The sequence below is a fragment of the Lemur catta genome, chromosome 5 (assembly GCF_020740605.2).
Source record: "Lemur catta isolate mLemCat1 chromosome 5, mLemCat1.pri, whole genome shotgun sequence".
Lineage (NCBI taxonomy): Eukaryota > Metazoa > Chordata > Mammalia > Primates > Lemuridae > Lemur > Lemur catta.
Genome location: NC_059132.1, coordinates 10,246,017 through 10,263,273, shown reverse-complemented (window position 1 = coordinate 10,263,273; position 17,257 = coordinate 10,246,017). Strand labels below are relative to the sequence as shown.

The 17,257-nt window shown below is 39.9% G+C and overlaps 1 protein-coding gene across 6 annotated transcripts in view; it reads left to right on the top strand.

The window, feature by feature from the left end:
- PRELID2 (PRELI domain containing 2) overlaps positions 1-2,273 on the top strand; it is a 65,626-nt gene extending 63,353 nt beyond the window's left edge. For all 6 annotated transcript variants that reach the window (XM_045551112.1, XM_045551108.1, XM_045551114.1 and 3 more), the window contains one exon: positions 2,012-2,273. The gene's annotated coding sequence lies outside the window, so the exon portion shown is untranslated. The remainder of the gene's footprint in view (positions 1-2,011) is intronic.
- Positions 2,274-17,257: the final 14,984 nt, after the last annotated feature.

Below are 17,257 nucleotides of genomic sequence, written 5' to 3'. Positions count from 1 at the left end.
TAAGTTACTCATGTTCTTTTTTAATTTATTTTATTTATTTATTTTTCTAAACTGTGGTTAAGGACTCAGCCTTGAACTCAGGGCTTTATATCATTTATACAAAGTGACTTATTCTCTTCTCTTAAGTGAAGTGATTGAGGTCTAGATACTACCAGGAGTTTAATACAGGACAATTACATTTGATGAATTTAATACAATGGAATTCCTGAAGGATATATATATAATTCAAACTCTCAGAATTGATCACCAGTTTTCTCAGAGGAGTAAATGTAAAGTAGGGATATATATACACTCTTACTACATAAATCTATAATTACTGTAAATTAAAGGCTACTGCTGAGGCTTTAAGCTCTTTTCAAAATCTCTTTCATTGAGGTATTATTTATATACAATTAAATTGACTGATTTTAAGTGTACAATTTGGTGAGTTTTATCCCCTATATACAGTTATGTAAGTATCACCACAAATATGATGCAGAACATTTTGAGGCTTTGATGTTGCTACTATGTTGCCAGCTTATTCCTTTCCCCCCATTTTCTTGACTATTTTTACAAAGTTTTTTTGAGCTTGAAATGTTTCTGTTTTAATGGCACTTTTTCTATTTCTCAAAAGTAACTGTATTCCAGAGTAACTTCCAGAGAAGTTGGGGGGGTGGTTATAGATGGGCAACCTACTGTTTTTGTGAGTGGCAAAATGCTACATTAAAAGAAAGGGGGAAATTAGCCCTATAGCTATAGAAGAGGGGTCAGAAAACTATGACTCCTAAGCCAAATCTGGGCTACTGCCTGCTTTTATAAATAAAGTTTTATTGGAACACTACTATGCCCCCAACTATGTTCAAAGCTACAGCCACAGAGTTGGATAGTTGTGACAGAGACCTTTACAGCCTGCAAAGCCTGAAATATTTAGTATCTTGTCCTTTGAGAAAAAGTTTGTTGCCTCCTGATTAGTGTCCTAAATTAACATCAAGGAGTGTTGGGATGATTGTTTGGCCTTTTTTATATAGCATTTGACCATATCTTATCTTTACTCCAAAGTTTGTAGTTTGGCAGTTTATTTTCCATGCATTAGCTCTCACATCACCATTTGGTGAAGATTTGGAGGATGTTATTTTAAGGCATAAAGAAGTATTAAAATGATAATAACATGAAGTTAAAATACCAGCAACAGTGGTCACTAAGATTGCCATAAAGTTCCAATGCACATACACAATGGAGTAGAAATACAGGCATTTTGTTTAGCACACAAAGTGGCACTGTGATGTGGCAATAGTATAGCTGCTGTTTATAATTAACTCAATTTGCCAATTTTCAAATCTTGCAATTCTTAATTTTTAAAAGATATTTTGTGGGATTTGGTCAAATGGGCGTAAGGAGACATTATTTTATATCTTCATCTCATACTACATTTTAAATTTACAGAATTTAAATTAATGTAGAATGTGATTACATTGTATATTGCACCAAGTATTAAAGATAACTTTGTAGAACTCTCTGTCCTGTATGTCCAAGTGGGCATTTGAAAATTAGAAAGCTTAGAAGGTGATTTTGTCATGAGCCTAAATGGAGACACGTAAATCTCACTAACCAAAATGCTTGTGGCATTGCTGTTGACACATCCATTTGATAGATTTTTGATTTCCTGTCATTTTTGAATAAAACAAATAACGATGACATCTGTTCGTTCTTGCCGCTGGCAGTTGGGGGACTAGGCTTGGTGAGATTTGATAACATAGAAGAGTTCTGTTAAATCAGAATGATTAAGACCTCAATTTTAGCTCTATCTTAACTCTTCTCTGAACCAGCTTCTCCGGGTAGTTGGACTTAATAAAATGAGGTGCTTGCTTTGTTGGACGATTATTAGGAGGTAGAAATGCAATTTCTTTAAGAGTTATCCATAGTGATAGAATTTAAGTTACTCTAGAGAGTTGCATCAGAAAAGAGGGCCAATAAGTATGGATTGGTGAGACATGTTTACGAGGTGATAAAGCCTGTTTGCTTTCTCTTGCAGGGAATCCGTATGCATATCCACTTGTTTCTGCGAATCACCTCCTGGCCATAACACATCATAGACACAGTTTCTGGAATACAGGTTTGGGGATACAGTATTGGCAGCTTAAAGAAGAGGAGACCTTCTGCCGGGACATAAGATGTTGTACTGCCCTGGGAGCCTGCTTCAAATAGTGGGACTCATGGAGATGAAAACTTCTTGCTGGATTTTTATGACACAGTCTCTTTATGATTTTACAAATAAAGGAAAAACCCATATGAAATGATGTCTACCCTTCCTCAGAATGTCCTGCTGATTGTGTGGTGATGGCGTCAGGGCAGCCAGAGTCAGGATAAAGGCCTGGAGAGGGTGCTTGTGCCCTCGTGTTACCAGCACCATTGTTCGTAGGACTTGTGAGAGGATTCTGGAACAAATAAAGGAGTTGAACCTGGTACCTGATTCATAGGTGGCCTGGAGCAAACAGGCATGGTACCAGACCTGTACGGAAGCCAAGCCATATTTATAGCAATGTTTACTGTTCTCAGAAATCAGGAAAGTTGATTTCCGTCCATAAGTAATACGTAACTGCCATTGGTGTATCTTTTATAAAATAACATGTGAATTGTGATTTGATCCTCGGAAGGAACATGGAATGGAGAGCAGGAAGGCAGATTCTAGCCTTGGCTGCTACTAACTCATTCTGTGATAATGGAGCAAATCATTAACCTCTCTGTTTTTTTACTGGGAAAATGAGGATAATCGGGCACAGACCTCTCTGCCTGTGGGTTGTGATGATTAAACGAGGTAGTTTAGTGCAAGGAGCACAGGTTTGGAAATCAGACAGACAGACACACCTGGGTTTGAATCCAAGCGCAGTTACCTACTCACTCGATCATGCACCTAATTTAAAATCTTTCTGAAGCTGATTTTTTCAAATTTGTAGGATGAGATGACAGAATTATTCTAACTTTGTGAGGTTATTGGACTGATTTAAGACCATGTATATAAAGTGTCTTGTGCGCTGCCTGAGGTACAGAAGTCCAGTAATGAGAAGCCATTATTAGTATGTGAAACATTTTGAAAATGTACTTTTCAACTGTAATGTAAGGTGGTGTGACTGTTTGAAAATGAGATGACAGTAGTTTGCATTTCTCATGATCGGAAGCCAACATATAAATGCACACCCCCTCAGAAAGCTTAAAAAGAGGTAGTAATTTGGAATTCATTTTCTTAAGACAAAAATTGGGCTATTACTTGAAAGTCTTAGGGAAATTGTTCTTTTTTTTTAATATTTGAAACTTTTTCCACTTAGTCCATTGATGAATTTCAAAGCAATTGTACTTTTTCACATAAGCCTGCCACTGTGAGTCTCTTCTTATTGTATTTGAGCTATCTGTGCTGTCTGAATTTTGTTGCAGGATAATTTCCCTTCATTTCCTTAGCATTTCAGTTGTTTTGGAGGGAAAATACATGGTAGAAACCAGAACACATTTTGACCTTCTTTTCTAGTTTGTAAATGGCATTTGGTAGTCTTTTGGAGTAATAGCCTTTTTTTTCGTAAAAATAAGAAGTGATATGCATTATTGTGAAAGACAGAGGCAAGAAAATCGTACTGGGAGGTTGACACTGGAATAAACTTAGTGCTTCATGCTCAACAGCTGGCATCCTCTGAAGGCAGGCGTTCCCAACCTGGGCTGCCCATGAGGAGCTTGCTGCCATCCTCATGCCCAGGCTGCTCTCCGGACCAGCAATCAGTCTCTCTGGGGGTAGAACCCAGGCATCCGTATTTTTTAAAGCTCCCCAGGTGATTCCAATGGGCAGGTAAGGCTGAGAACATCACAGTGAATTCTAGGTAATTTGTGGACATTTTGTCATTTTTTTTAATGATATCTCTGAAGTTGGGAAGAATCTTTGTAGCAGGAATTTTCATTAGAGATAGAGTGAGGCACAAAGAGACTCCCGCCTTGGTTCCTTGAAGCCAGGGTGGCCACTGCAAATGCCGTAGGGATCCGGCCGCTGGTCTGGTGAGGGAGGCAGGCAAGGGCCCCTGGAGAGACACCCCTGGGTGCACACGCTTGGCTGAAAGTGGGCAGCTCCCACCCAGCTGTGTGGCCCTGCGGCTGGTTTTTCTAGTTCTTGCAATTTCCAATTTTCCAGGAAAAGACTGAATTTGTTTTTTTTTTTTTTTTTACCTGTTGACAACCAATTCAGAATTGTTTAAAACATTGTGCTGGCCAAACAAAATATGTTTGCAAGCTGGTCGTTTCCAGCCTGTGCTTCAAGAGTGGTAAGGACAAGCCTAAACATCCTGGCCAAGTTTTAACAGATTTGCATTTTCATGTTCTGGATGTAAGATGCATTCTGCCTCTCCCCCAAGCCTGCTTTTAGATGTATTTTCTTCCCCATTCCTACGTAATCCTTAGGGATTACTTTTTCTCACTCAGTAGTTTTCTCCCTGCAGGCATCTATTGCTTCAAGTTTCACATATATGGTTTAGAAATCTTATCATCTTTTTAGAACTAATTAGGGCTTAATAGGTTTTTTTTTATTATATGTCTTGTGATAAAACATTTAGAAGTCCGTGTTTATCTACTGTCTAGTGTAAGAATTGCCAGAACCAGGAGTACGGGATTATCGGGCACACTAGGAACAAGAGTGGGAAAGAGTTAATTTCCAGCCCTGACCCATCTGCTGACTTCAAGGTGTTGGTTTACTGTGTGATCCTCAGACTTCACCTGCACTAGAAACCCTTGGAGAGGCAGCTGAAGCCCTCGAGCTCTTCCCCCAGAGATTCTGATTCATGTGATTTCAGTTGGGACTCAGGATCTGTATTTTAAAACAAGTTCTCCAGGAGATTTGGTTTCAGAAACACTGATTTAAGGGAGTTATTTTTGATCTCTGTGTCTCTTGTTGTCTAATGTTTTTCAGTCAGTTGGGCCTACTGATCAATACAGTTGCTCACTCAGGACGCAATAGAGAGAGAAGCTGAGTTAAGTTATCCCTACATGACTGAGGTGCTTTTACTAGGAAAGGGCTTTTATAATTTCAGTCATATATGGGTGAAAAAGGTGCTGTATTTTTTAATATAAATTACTTTGTATATTTTATAAGCAGCATATATGTACTAATATCCCATTTATCGTACGTTGTAAGGTACCTGGCATAAACAACTCAAGGTTACTTTTTTAAGTTGCACATCTTTTTAGGCTTTATTTCAACCATGTACGTGGAACTTTCTTAATTTAGTGTATATTTCCTTGTTTTTGCAAACAAACTCTACCAAAGATAATTAAATCTTTCCAGAGTCATCATATATGTTTTTAATTCTTTTAGATCCTGTGTATTTTTGTTAAAGCCTCTACACTGAATGGCCCCAAATGTGTTTGCTCTTTGAGTTCCACGGTGGTTTTTGGTTTTTAGCGTTTTTCTTTTTCCCTGACCATTATCTGTCATTTCTCTCTGCTGTTACTGTGCTTGCCTCTAGGAGCCTTCCTTTAATTTGCTGTGGGGTTGGGAACTCACGTAACTGCATACTCTGTGTTGAGTAAGAGTAAACGGGATTTGAATGAGGTTTGGGGACGCTTTTCTAGCACTAAAGTGAATGCACTTTGCTGCATCGACTTGGGGACATTATTTTAGTGGCTCAGTTACCTTCCTATAACTTACTTCCTGATCCTCCGCTGCAGTTGTCAGATCTGTGACCTCAAGACAAGCGAGATGTTGCTAGAAATCATTTCTCTTGATCTCAAACCTGTTGTCTCCCCCAGCTGTGTGAGCGTTTTTATGCATGCAGTTCTGTAATGTGAAACTTATGAGGATTAAAACTCAGAAATTTCTCAGGCCAAGCTTTTGTGCAAGACAAAGTGCTTTTGATTCAGTGTTATTTTGATTTAGAGCTATAAATGGGTTCTTTACCCTCTGCAGTCATTCTGAAATAAAGTTGTTATAACTAATATTTGTGCATGATTTCTAATTTCTTGGGGGGAATCATGTCTCTCAGCACATCCTGTGTTTATTGTTTGTGCTAAAGATCCTAACTCTTTTCAGCTGCCTCAGATGAGGGCGTTACACGATCATATGATGTTAGCTCCCCTCTTCTCCCAAGGCGAGGCATTAAAGTTTCTCCCAGAAATAAGCAGAGGCAACGTTTTGGGGTGGCCTGGATGGACCATGTGCTAATGGAGCAAAGGCCCAGGATCTACAGAGCAAGAAGAAACGAAGCACAGCACAGACAGCAGAAGGAAGCCAGGTGGTCCCAAAGGAGAAGCGAGAGACAGTAGATTCTTGTTGACCTTTGAGGCTCAGCTATCATTTTGTACTTTGTTTCCATGGGACCCACTTTTCTTTTCTTTTCTTTCTTTGTTTTTTTTCTCACTGTCACCCAGGCTAGAGTGCAGTGGCGTGATCATAGCTCACTGCAAGCTCAAACTCCTGGGCTCAAGTGATCCTCCTGGCTCAGATGCCTAGTGGCTGGGACTGTAGGCACATGCCACCATGCCTAATTTTTTAATTTTTTGTAGAGACAGAGTCTTGCTATGTTGCCTAGGCTGGTCTCAAACTCCTGGCCTCAAGTGATCTTCCCGCCTCAGCCTCCTAAAATGCTGGGATTACAGGTGTGAGCCATTGCACCTGGGGCATGAGACTCACATTTATCCTTTCATCTGTCCCCTTTTAATTGAATGTATGTGAGTGGGTTTCTGTGCCTTGTTACCAAAATGATTTGTCTAAGCCCTACTAGTGCTCTTCCTTTGCTAGAACCAGAGTGTGGGGATGACTTTACCTTTAGGGGTAGAGTCCTTAGTTTGGGCACCAGCATTTATTGAGCACCTACTGTATGCAAAAGAAAGGCAGGATTTATCTTCTCTTTTGACTTCATTCAGTGGGTCACTAGAAGGCTTTGCAGTGCATGGTGATTGCAGGGTACAAGACACTGAGGCATAAACATCTTTTACCTTCAGATTGTTCTATTGCAGCCCGGTCTGAGGACATCCCTGAATTTAGGGCTGCTCTGTAGGTAGTAGGATGGCATGCTGACTTACGTGGGCTAATCCTGCAAACCTTAACACGAGCCTTGGAGAGACAAACTCAGTGGGATGGGGACTCAGAATAGAAGTTAACATAGAAACTCAACCTATTGAAATTTGAAATGTAGTATTTAAAATTTTAAATGCAATTATTTGGAAAAACCTGGGGAGCTTTAAAAAGTACTGATGTCTGGGTCTCACCCCTAGAGATTCTTTCTGATGTCTTGATGTGGGTTGCTGTCCTGGCATCGGGACTGCATGCAGCTCCCCAGGTGATCCCGAAGCCAGGGGCAGTGCTTCCTGCCGACTTCAGAAGCCATGTTCGCTCTCCCATCGGTGGTAACCCTGAAGAAGCTCGCTGGAGGAGGCAGGTTGAGGCACGAGACCTTTCTTTTCTAGTGTTTTACCTCTAGTCCCTCAGAAAAAATATAATACACTGTCCTAGAAAAAAGTGCTCCAGTGTCTCTTAAATGCTAATAGAAGAAAAGAAATGCTAAAAATACTCCACCATGCACAGCCCATTTTGTTATGATCAAACGTTTGAGTTGTATTTGTTGGAACAGAATTTCATGCAGAAGAAGGGTCCCACGATAACTCCAGACCTTTGCTTGTCTTGAAGGGTTAACCTGAGTAACTCACTGCCGGACCTTAAGATGTAGCTATGCACTCCATGCTGTGCGAGAGACGACAGGGAGAAATAGCAGCCACTATCCTGTTAAATTAAACTCCACGGAGCTATTCTCCAGCATTCTCCGAGAAGGTTAGAGCCATTTCATGCCTGCCATCTGTTAGGCTGCTGATGGAATCATTACTTCTTTGTGTCAGTGCCAGGATAAAGTTTTAGATTCGATGACAAACGAGAAAACGCTAACTTGTTCAATTGTATGTTTTTGTTTTCCCATTTTGAGTTAAGGTGTCTCCTTAAATTCGAAAGTCCATCAGTTCCAACTTTAGTAAAATTACTGCATTGCCAGTTTCTTTAGAGGTTTGAGGGAAATTATTTTATGGACTGAAGCTACCTGTGTAATTTGTGTTTTTTTTTAAGGATGTAGTCCTTAGTCTCTGGAAACCAAAATGGTTCTTTTCAATCACTGAAAAAAAAAAAAAGAAAAAAGACAGGAAATTTACAAAAAGTGGTGAGAAGGATTTAATGAATAAATCACTGCAAAGTATATTTATTGTAAATGGAGACGGGATATGGGGCCGGGAGAGGGAGAAAGAAAGGGGAAAACCCTACCAAGGTCCTCCCTGTCACTGATTAGATAAGTGTGATGATGAGGAAACATTTATTGTCTAATGTTTTCTTTCATAAATGACATTTCTAAGAATTGGAGGATGTAGCATGGAGGTTTAGAGTGTCCAATTCATGTTTCCCCCAGCCTCCCCTGCCACCCCTGACCATGCTCTTAGGGCACAAAAAGTTTAACGCAGCTGTTGTTCTGCTAGTTCCTTGGTGATTGGACATCAATCCCTTAAAAAACTTGGAGTCACACCCAAAGCACTAGAATGTTTAATTACAGTTTTAAATTGGATTAAACAGTACGCATCAGATTACAATTGGAGCTATTCCAGTATGGAAAGTAGTCTTTTTGTATGTGCGAAGTCAGAAGCTAGCATTGTAACTTATTTCCTTGGGTGTTAATTGTTCTGTCAAATGCTCTGAGAACTATTTCTTTCTGGAAAAAAATAAATGCTAACCACGTTTTGGGGCCTTATTAAAGGGAGGTATTTTACAGAGAAGAACTGGGGAAGAGCAGAGTCAGCTAGACATTTATTAATATTTTTCCTCTGATCTGCCTCTTCCTGGGGGTATTGCCTTCAATTCTCAAAACAGAGTACTTGTTCCCTTGGGGATCTACAGTCATCTCTGTGAGGGGTGTGTGAAGCCACAAACAAGGTAGACTGGCAAAATCCTCCTCTTGGAGCATTAATGTATTCTCAAAGCTTTGCAGGGAAAACACTATTTTTAAATGACAACAAAAAAGTCACTTTGTAGAATGTAACATTAGAGTGGATTCTTAATTTTAAAACATGAGACAACAAAAGAAATTTTGTTTGGGGCACTGGAGATTCTTGGAGTGCTGCTGCCTAGCACGCAGCAAGTGTTACATTAGGTTAAACCCAATGGAAATTCCAAAGAATGGCAATTGCATATGGCGCAGCCTACTACAAATGCTTGTAACCAATCCATCCCTAAATGCTCCAGGGCCCTGTTCTGCTGGTAAGGAATGGGATCCGACTCCAAAAAGTTGGAGAATCCCTGATTTAGGACACCTCCAGTCACTGGAACTCCCAGAATTCCCATGTCCCTCAGAGTCAGCCTTACACTCTAGCAGCATATCCGGTAAACTAAGGTAAGCTTTGCCATCAGCTGCATCATGGGTTATTTTGAATACTAAGTTAAGGTAGAGCTCTTGGTTCTTAAAGCTTTGCCATCAACTGCATCATGGGTTATTTTGAATACTAAGTTAAGGTAGAGCTCTTGGTTGTTAAACCTCTTAGTTGATGAGTACTATATATAAGTGTGAAGAGCAGTTTATTGAACATTAAATTATATATTATTTTTCCCTGGAGAGAGAGAGAGAGAGAAAGAGAGAGTTTTGGCAATGATATTTTCTCTTTTGTTCTCCTAGTTAGAAAAATATTATTTGTCAATACAATGCTTGTAATATACCATTTTTTTCCTTAATGGAGGCAGTTCAGATACACATATAGACTTCAGCTTTCTCCAACCAGTGAGTGTATAGTGTTTAATCCAGGGTGCTTGTTAAAATCAATGGGAAGGTGTATAATTAGTCTTGAAAGGATAAAGTAACAAACACATGGGAAAAAAATTAATGAAGCAGTGTTTTGATTCTTGATTCTTGTAATTATGGTGGTGCAGCTGGTTCTGCTACAGTGAAGCTCTTACCATTTCCAATAACGATCCTTTCTCCTGGTTTATTGTCTCAGATATATTTTAACTGTCATCTGGATAGGAATTGTATAGCAGTTGCCAGTAGGAAAAACTTTCCATTTTATTTAAAAAAATGCATGTATTTCTATTAAGAATGGCAAATATAGTACTACCCTAACTTCTTTGTTGAAATAGTGTACCCTGGTCAGATCTGAATTTCCTTTCACAAAAGTGAAATTTGAACATAAAGTTGGTAATAAATTAAGAGCAAATAATAAGAAATTTTTGTATCTGATTTGATTCAAATATCTGCTGAGCATTGGCCATAGACCAAGCTATAAAAAGTTTGGGGGTTGCATAATGCAGGTGAGGCTAAGGGCTCAGGAGCCAGAAGCCTAATTTGGAAGCCTAGCAGTGCTGTGGACTAGCTGGGTTATTTAAACTTCCTGGGTTTCATTTTCCTCATATGGAAGGGAGTAACAGTAGTGCCTACTTTATGAGGTCGTTGAAGGGCTTAAATGAATTAAGACGTGTAAAAACAGTTGGAGCAGTTCCTGGCACATAGTAAACACTCTGCAAATTCTGGAAGAGAGTGTGTTGAGTTGGTATAAATCTTGAAATGTTTGATAGAACTCCCCAGTGAAACCATCTAGGCTTGGAGATTTCTGTTTGGGGGAGATTTAAAATTACAAATTTAATTTTCTTAATAGTTGTAGGATTATTTAAATGTTCTTTTTCATATTGGATGAGTTGTGGTAATTTGTGTTTTTCAAGAGAATGGTCCATTTTATCTAAGTTGTCAAGTTCTATTCATAGTGTTTCTTTATTATCCTTTTGGTGTCTGCCTAATCTTTAGTGGTATCCCTGTTTTATTCCTGATATTGGCAATTTGTATCTTCTGTTTTTTATTTTGTCAGTCTTACTAGATGTTTGTCAATTTTATTGATCTTCTCAAAGAATCAACTCTTTGTTTCCTTGATTTTCTGTATTGCTTTTCTATATTTCATTTATTTCTGCTCTTTATTATTTCTGTCTTCTGCTTGCTTTGGGCTTTTTTTTTTTTCTTCTTTTTCTAGATTTTGAGGTGGGAACTTATTGTTTTGAGGCTTTTTTCTTTTATAATGTATGCATTTAATGCTATAAATTCTTCTAACTGCTTTAACTCTATCCCACACATCATGATACTGTATATTCTCATTTTAATTTAGTTTAATGTACTTTTTAATATCCCTTGTTTCTTTAATAACAGCCATTCTGATTGGCGTAATATGATATCTCATTGTGGATTTAATTTGCATTTCCCTGATGATTACTGATGTTGAACATTTTTTCATATGCTTGTTGGCCATTTTTTGGGTCTTCTTTTGAAAAATGTCTGTTCACATCCTTAGCCCACATTTTAATGGGGTTATTTGTGTTTTTTTTTTTGTTGTTGTTGTTGAATTGTTTTGAGTTCCTTATAAATTCTGGATATTAGTTCCCTGTCCGATGTATAGTTTGCAAATATTTTCTCTCATTCTATAGGTTGTCTGTTCACTGTTGATTATTAGTTATGCTGTGCAGAAGCTTTGCAGTTTAATTAAATCTCATTTGTCTATTTTTGTTGCCTGTGTTTTGTATATAATGCCCAGGGGTTTTAGTTCTACCACCGCTGACTTTTTATAAGTTCAAGGTCTTTGGGCTCTTTTCTCTACTTAAGTCTGACCTTTCTTTCAGTTCTCAACTGAAGCATCCCTTCTTCTGGGACACTCTGTCTGAGCCTCCCAAACTGCTGGGATTATAGGCGTTAGCTACTGTGCTCGGCCCAAAGTCCCTTTTCTCATGGAGCTGATGAGGTGTTTTTTTTTTTTTTTTCCATTTATTTATTGATCATTTCTATATCTTTTGTGAATTACCTCTCCACATCAGTTGCTCATCCACCTGCTGCCCTCCCCGCTCTTTAATGTGTTCATTTAACAAATATTTTGCTCAGGAGTATGGAAGATGTAAAATTAAAACAATCCTTTTCACAATTCATCTAGCTTTCATTCTGGCTCACCAGTTCATACATTCAAACAAAACCGTCTTTCTCAAAGAACAGGTCTGGGCAGCCTACTCATCGTGACTAATTTTATATAATTGTGATTAATTTAAGTGGTCACATGAGGCTAATGGTCACTGTATTGAACAGAGCTGCATGTTCTTGGCCAAATCACTTACCATCTGTAAGTCTTTGATTCCTCCTCATGCTTATGATGAGTAATAAATAAAACAAGATAATAAATTAAATTTAAAGAATTTGAGTAAATATGTTTTTTAAAAATAAAGGCCAGCGTGCTTGTGACTTTCAGTGTTTTGTTTTTATAATAAATATGTGGTCCAATTGTCTAGCAAGAGTTAAATACTATACATTGCACGAGGGAACTGAACAGTTGAATTTAATGAAACCCTTTTTAACAAGAACCAGTTGCGTTAGGTTATAATTGCAAAGGAACCTGCCTAGACTTCAATTTGTCATGCTGTTTTTTTGTAAAATGATGCTCGATTTGCATTTTCTAAAAGTTAGAGGCAGTGATGAGAGGTCCTGGGTGACAAGTCTGTAATATCATCAGCAAGATTTTAAACAAAATCCAGCATTTCTCTGATGAACCCAAGTTTCACTCATTTGAAGGGAGCCCCGAGTAAGATGGTGTTAGTCTCACAATGCGATTGGTCATGCAGATCACCTGTCTCGCTCATTTGACCAGTAACTGTAATCCCTCACATCTGCAGAGGCTGCTTTAGTTCATTAAGCACGTCCACGTCCAAGATCTAATTTAAGCAACCCTGTGAAGGCGGGAGCAGGTGATTTAAAGGGAAGACAGCAGGGGGAAGAAATGGCAGACTAGGGGCAGCCTCCTGGTTCTCTGCTCCCGGAGTGGGAGGCGAAGAAGGCGGACGGCCACACGCGCGTGGGTCCCTTTCCCACAAGAACAGCATCCAGGATTTGCAGAGAAGCAGCGCGGGACAAGCAGCGCTGGCAAAAGAAAAAAGGTGAATTGGAGAAGCCACCACTAAGTTCGGGGAGTGTGGGATACACAATAGGGAATGGAGCGCGGGACGGCTGGCTGGGGCAGTGTGGCCTGACCCACAAGGGGTGACTCTTCTTCTGGGGACCTCCCCATCCACCCAGGGAAGGGTGTGAACTCTGTGGGAAGCTGAGGCACAGGCTGACGGGCAGTTTGGAGAAAAGACAAAGTGGGGAGACATTTTGAACTCTGCAGTGCAGGGTGCTAGGCCCGCACGGGGCAGGGGAGGGGCAGGCCTGAGCAGACACTTCCCATGTCAGCAGGAGGGAGTCTGGGGACAGGTTTCTCGCCCCTGGCGCTCTTGGTTCCAGAAACAAGGGAGGTGACCTCCCAGGGAGAGACTCTGCCTCTGGAAGCCACGGGATATAATCCAGGATAACTTTCCCACCTCAAGACTCTTGCCAGGTGTGGTGGCCCAGGCCTGTAGTCCCAGCTACTTGGGAGGCTGAGGCAAGAGGATCATTTGAGGCGAGGAGTTCAAAACCAGCCTTGGCAACACAGCGAGACTCCATCTCTTTACAAAAAAAAAAAAATTACCGGGGGGTGGTGGTGTGCCCCTGTAGTCCTGCTACCCGGGAGGCTGGGTGGGAGGATCTCTTGAGCCCAGGAATCTGGGGCTGCAGTGAGCTATGATTGCGCCACTGCACTCCAGCCTGGGCAACAGAATTAGCCTCCCTCCCAAAAGAAGGGTTAAAAAAAGATTCTTAATTGTATCTGTCGAGTTCCTTTTGCCATATAAGATTCCAAGGAGTAGGACATGGGCATCTTTGTAAGGCCATAATTCTGCCTACCACAACTGGTGATACTTGTGAGAAACGAGAGAGAGGATGTTTTAATGAAACCTAATTTCTTGCTTTGGAAATACTCATTCAGTTTCAGTTGAGAAAAATTGCTTTTGAATCGGACGTGGACTAGCTAACTGTAAAATTGTGGGAGAATTGTGCAAATCTAGAAGGATTCTGCACTTGATTGCCTCAGAAGTGTCTTTATGTTCTCACTTCATCGAGGAAAACAAACTATAAATCAGAAGATGTAATATGGTTTTGATTTATGGAAGGAAAATAATGCAGAGAAAAATGAGTATTATTTTTTAAAGTTTTCCCATTTTAAGATAAAATTCTTCAATTTCTTGGTTAACCAGCCAACTGTCAATCCTAACTGTGTCAGATTTCCTCATACATTATTTAAGCCAACACATATCCATTCTCACCTTTTCTGTTCTGTGGTGAGAGAATAAATTTAGGTTGGTGGTTCTTTGTTTTGGCTGAAGTCTTGGACTCCTTTGAGAATTTGATGAAAGCTAAGATTGACCTTGAAAAACACCCAAACAATTTTTTCCTTTCTGTTTAGTACATTGGATAATAAGGAATTTGGTTATTCTTCAGTTCTTCTTCCACTATCCTATTTTATTTTCCTCTTCACTTCTTATCCCTATTTTCATCCCCACTCCTGTACCTTCTTCCCCGCAGACGCCCTCTCTGTTTTATTTAATACTTGTTCTTGGGTAGCCATGTATTATTGAAAGACAAATGGTGTTATTTTGCATATTCAACATTACATCTACATTTTTAGGTGATTTTTGTGCATCTTCTGAAGTTTGGATACTAGAGGGTCCACGGGTCCCTGGTCAAGAGACTTTATCCTAAATCTGCACTATCCAATACAGTAGACATTAGCCTTGTGTGACTATTTTAAGTTACTTAAGAGTGTTTAAAATAAAAAGTTAGGTTTCTAAGTCACATTAGCCACATTTCAAGTGCTCAGTAGCCACATGGGTCTAGTGGCTGCTGTCGTATAGGACAGCGCAGATATAGAACACGTCCATTATCGTGGAAAATTCTTTTGAACAATACTGCCTTAAATGATCTATAAGAGTTCTCCCAGCTCTAACACTAAGGATTATTTAAGAAAGCTTTTCTCTACCTGGTATGCCTTTGTGATTGAGTGGAACGACTCATTCCTCAGAAGTGTTTTAGGGAGTCCGCGATAAGGCAGATGGGAGACGGGCTTAGGACACGAAAACTGTGAGCAGTGGCTCTGAGTCCAGCAAGATACAAGACAGCAGAATGTGCTGGAATTCTACACTGGCACAAACTGCAGTCCAAGAGGCCACCAGTGTAAGTCCTAACACTTAAATAGAACACCTGTTCAGTTTTAACTGCTTTCAGTGATAGTGTTGTTACTGTAATCATTGGTAGTGTCCAGACAGGCAAGCAGGTGTGGCCCATCACCAGGAAGAAGGCTATAAGAAGGTGATGTAGAACAGCTTTTTGCTTTCCTCATTGAACCACCTTTCAGTCTTCATAAATTGTATTTGAGGAGATCATTCGGAGGCTTCTGCTTTCTTGAATCTCCTTCTCTCCTTTCTATTCCTCAGGGTTCTGATTTCCTCCTGGAATCAGGGACATGAAATCCTCTAGTCTGGTCCCAGCTAGAAGGGAAAAGGTAGACCCTTACGGCCTGTGCCTCCTTTTCAGATTAATCATAATGGAGACACACAAACTCTTTGCTAAGTTTGACAACTTCTCATAGCATAATTTCAACAGGAGTGAGGGGTAGAAAGAACAAAGTAATATGAGAAAGAGAGAAATGATCTGCCATGTTACATATGATCTTACTAATGACCTCATTTTACTAATGAAGACATTAAGGCTAAGAATGGTTCAATGTCATGCCCCAAATTATTCAGGTAGTAAGTGTTTGTGCTCTGTATACAGTGCTCTTTCCCATGTCATACTCACTAACAATTTGGAATAATAAAGAGTTCCACGGTGTCCAGACCACGCTGATATATGTCTGCCTCTCTGACACATTGGCTCGTTGGATTCCAGCCAGTATGCATCTTAGTCACAGTGCATCTTAGGAATGGAGCAACATTGTGGCTGAGGATAGGCACTAATATGAACATTTGCCATGGCCAGTACTTGTGATACATGGATAAATGCATGGATCCTTATGTTCAAAACTGGGTATGTCCCAAGAACTCAGAGAATCCCCAAATTTATAGTAGATAATTTCCCCTATAAAATGCAACATACTTTATGTGTGTTAGCACATATGCAACAATGTAGTAAAGGTTGCAGTGTAATATGTTGTGATGTAGATGTTGAGTGTTTGTCTTGGCTCACTCATAGGTAAGAAACTTGCTTTTGTTCTCCATCCTACCAGCCTCAGCCTCCTTAGCACAGGTGATTCAAATTTATTCCTCAGCAGAATTACAAATGGCTCCTTGTCGTGGATCTTCATACCATGTACGGACAGTTAAAACTAAATACCAAATGTAGTTTGGCATTTTGGGAATGTGGTAGTCATTAGTGCTGCTCACACTATGTTATGTTTTCTCTACCTTTTGGGCTTATGGTAGAATTGCACTTCCCTTCTTTAAAATCAGGCATGATTATGAAACTTGGCCAATGAAATGTTATGAGTCACTTCCAGACAGATGCCTTAAGAGCCAGTGTACGATTTGTGTGGGCAGAGCAACCTCCCACAGTTGGAATGAAAGCCCTAAGTGTGAAAAGTTGGTAGGTGACAATAGCTTGCTGTCAGAGTGAAAAGCTACAGCTGATGTCAAAACTGGGCTGAGGGGATTGGTGCAGGACACTTAGGCTTAATCTACATAGTGGGTAACCACCTTACTTTGCCTACCCATTCTCTCAGAGATGGGCACCCTGGGTGGACTGCAGCGTTCTGGTCCTGGTCCTGAATATAGTGCTCCAAAGGACATGGTATATTTATACATATTCACCTGTCTGTCTATATCCATCCTCTCTCTCTCTTTGTCTCTGTCTATCAATCATCAATCTATCTACCCATGCATCTATCTCCAGGAGTGGAATTTCTGATGAGTGTGACCAAGACAACCATCTTCCCAAATGTAGAACACTGACCTCCCTTTCCTTAGAGCATTTACTTGAGAAAGCCATGCAATTGTAAATTCTATTTAAATTCTTAATTTTCATTCTTAAAGTCTTCCCTTTAAGATGTCAATCTTCTACGGCCCAGAAATATCTTTCTGAAGGACCTTGGAATCATCCATTTGAAATGGAATAATTGAAGGAGATAGCACCTGTCTCACAGTCTCTGTGGGAGGGTAGAAGCCTAACTTCAAAAAGTGACAATGAGCAAACACAGATGGTCTGATCCCATTGACCACCCTCCCTGCTAATGTCCTTGAATACTTTTCTGTGATCTCACCCCAGCATTTAAAAATCTTACTGCCTTTTGTTTCAGTGGAGTTGAGTTCAGTCTCTTATTGCAATAGCCTTGAATAAAGTCTTCCCTGCCATTTTTGATGTGT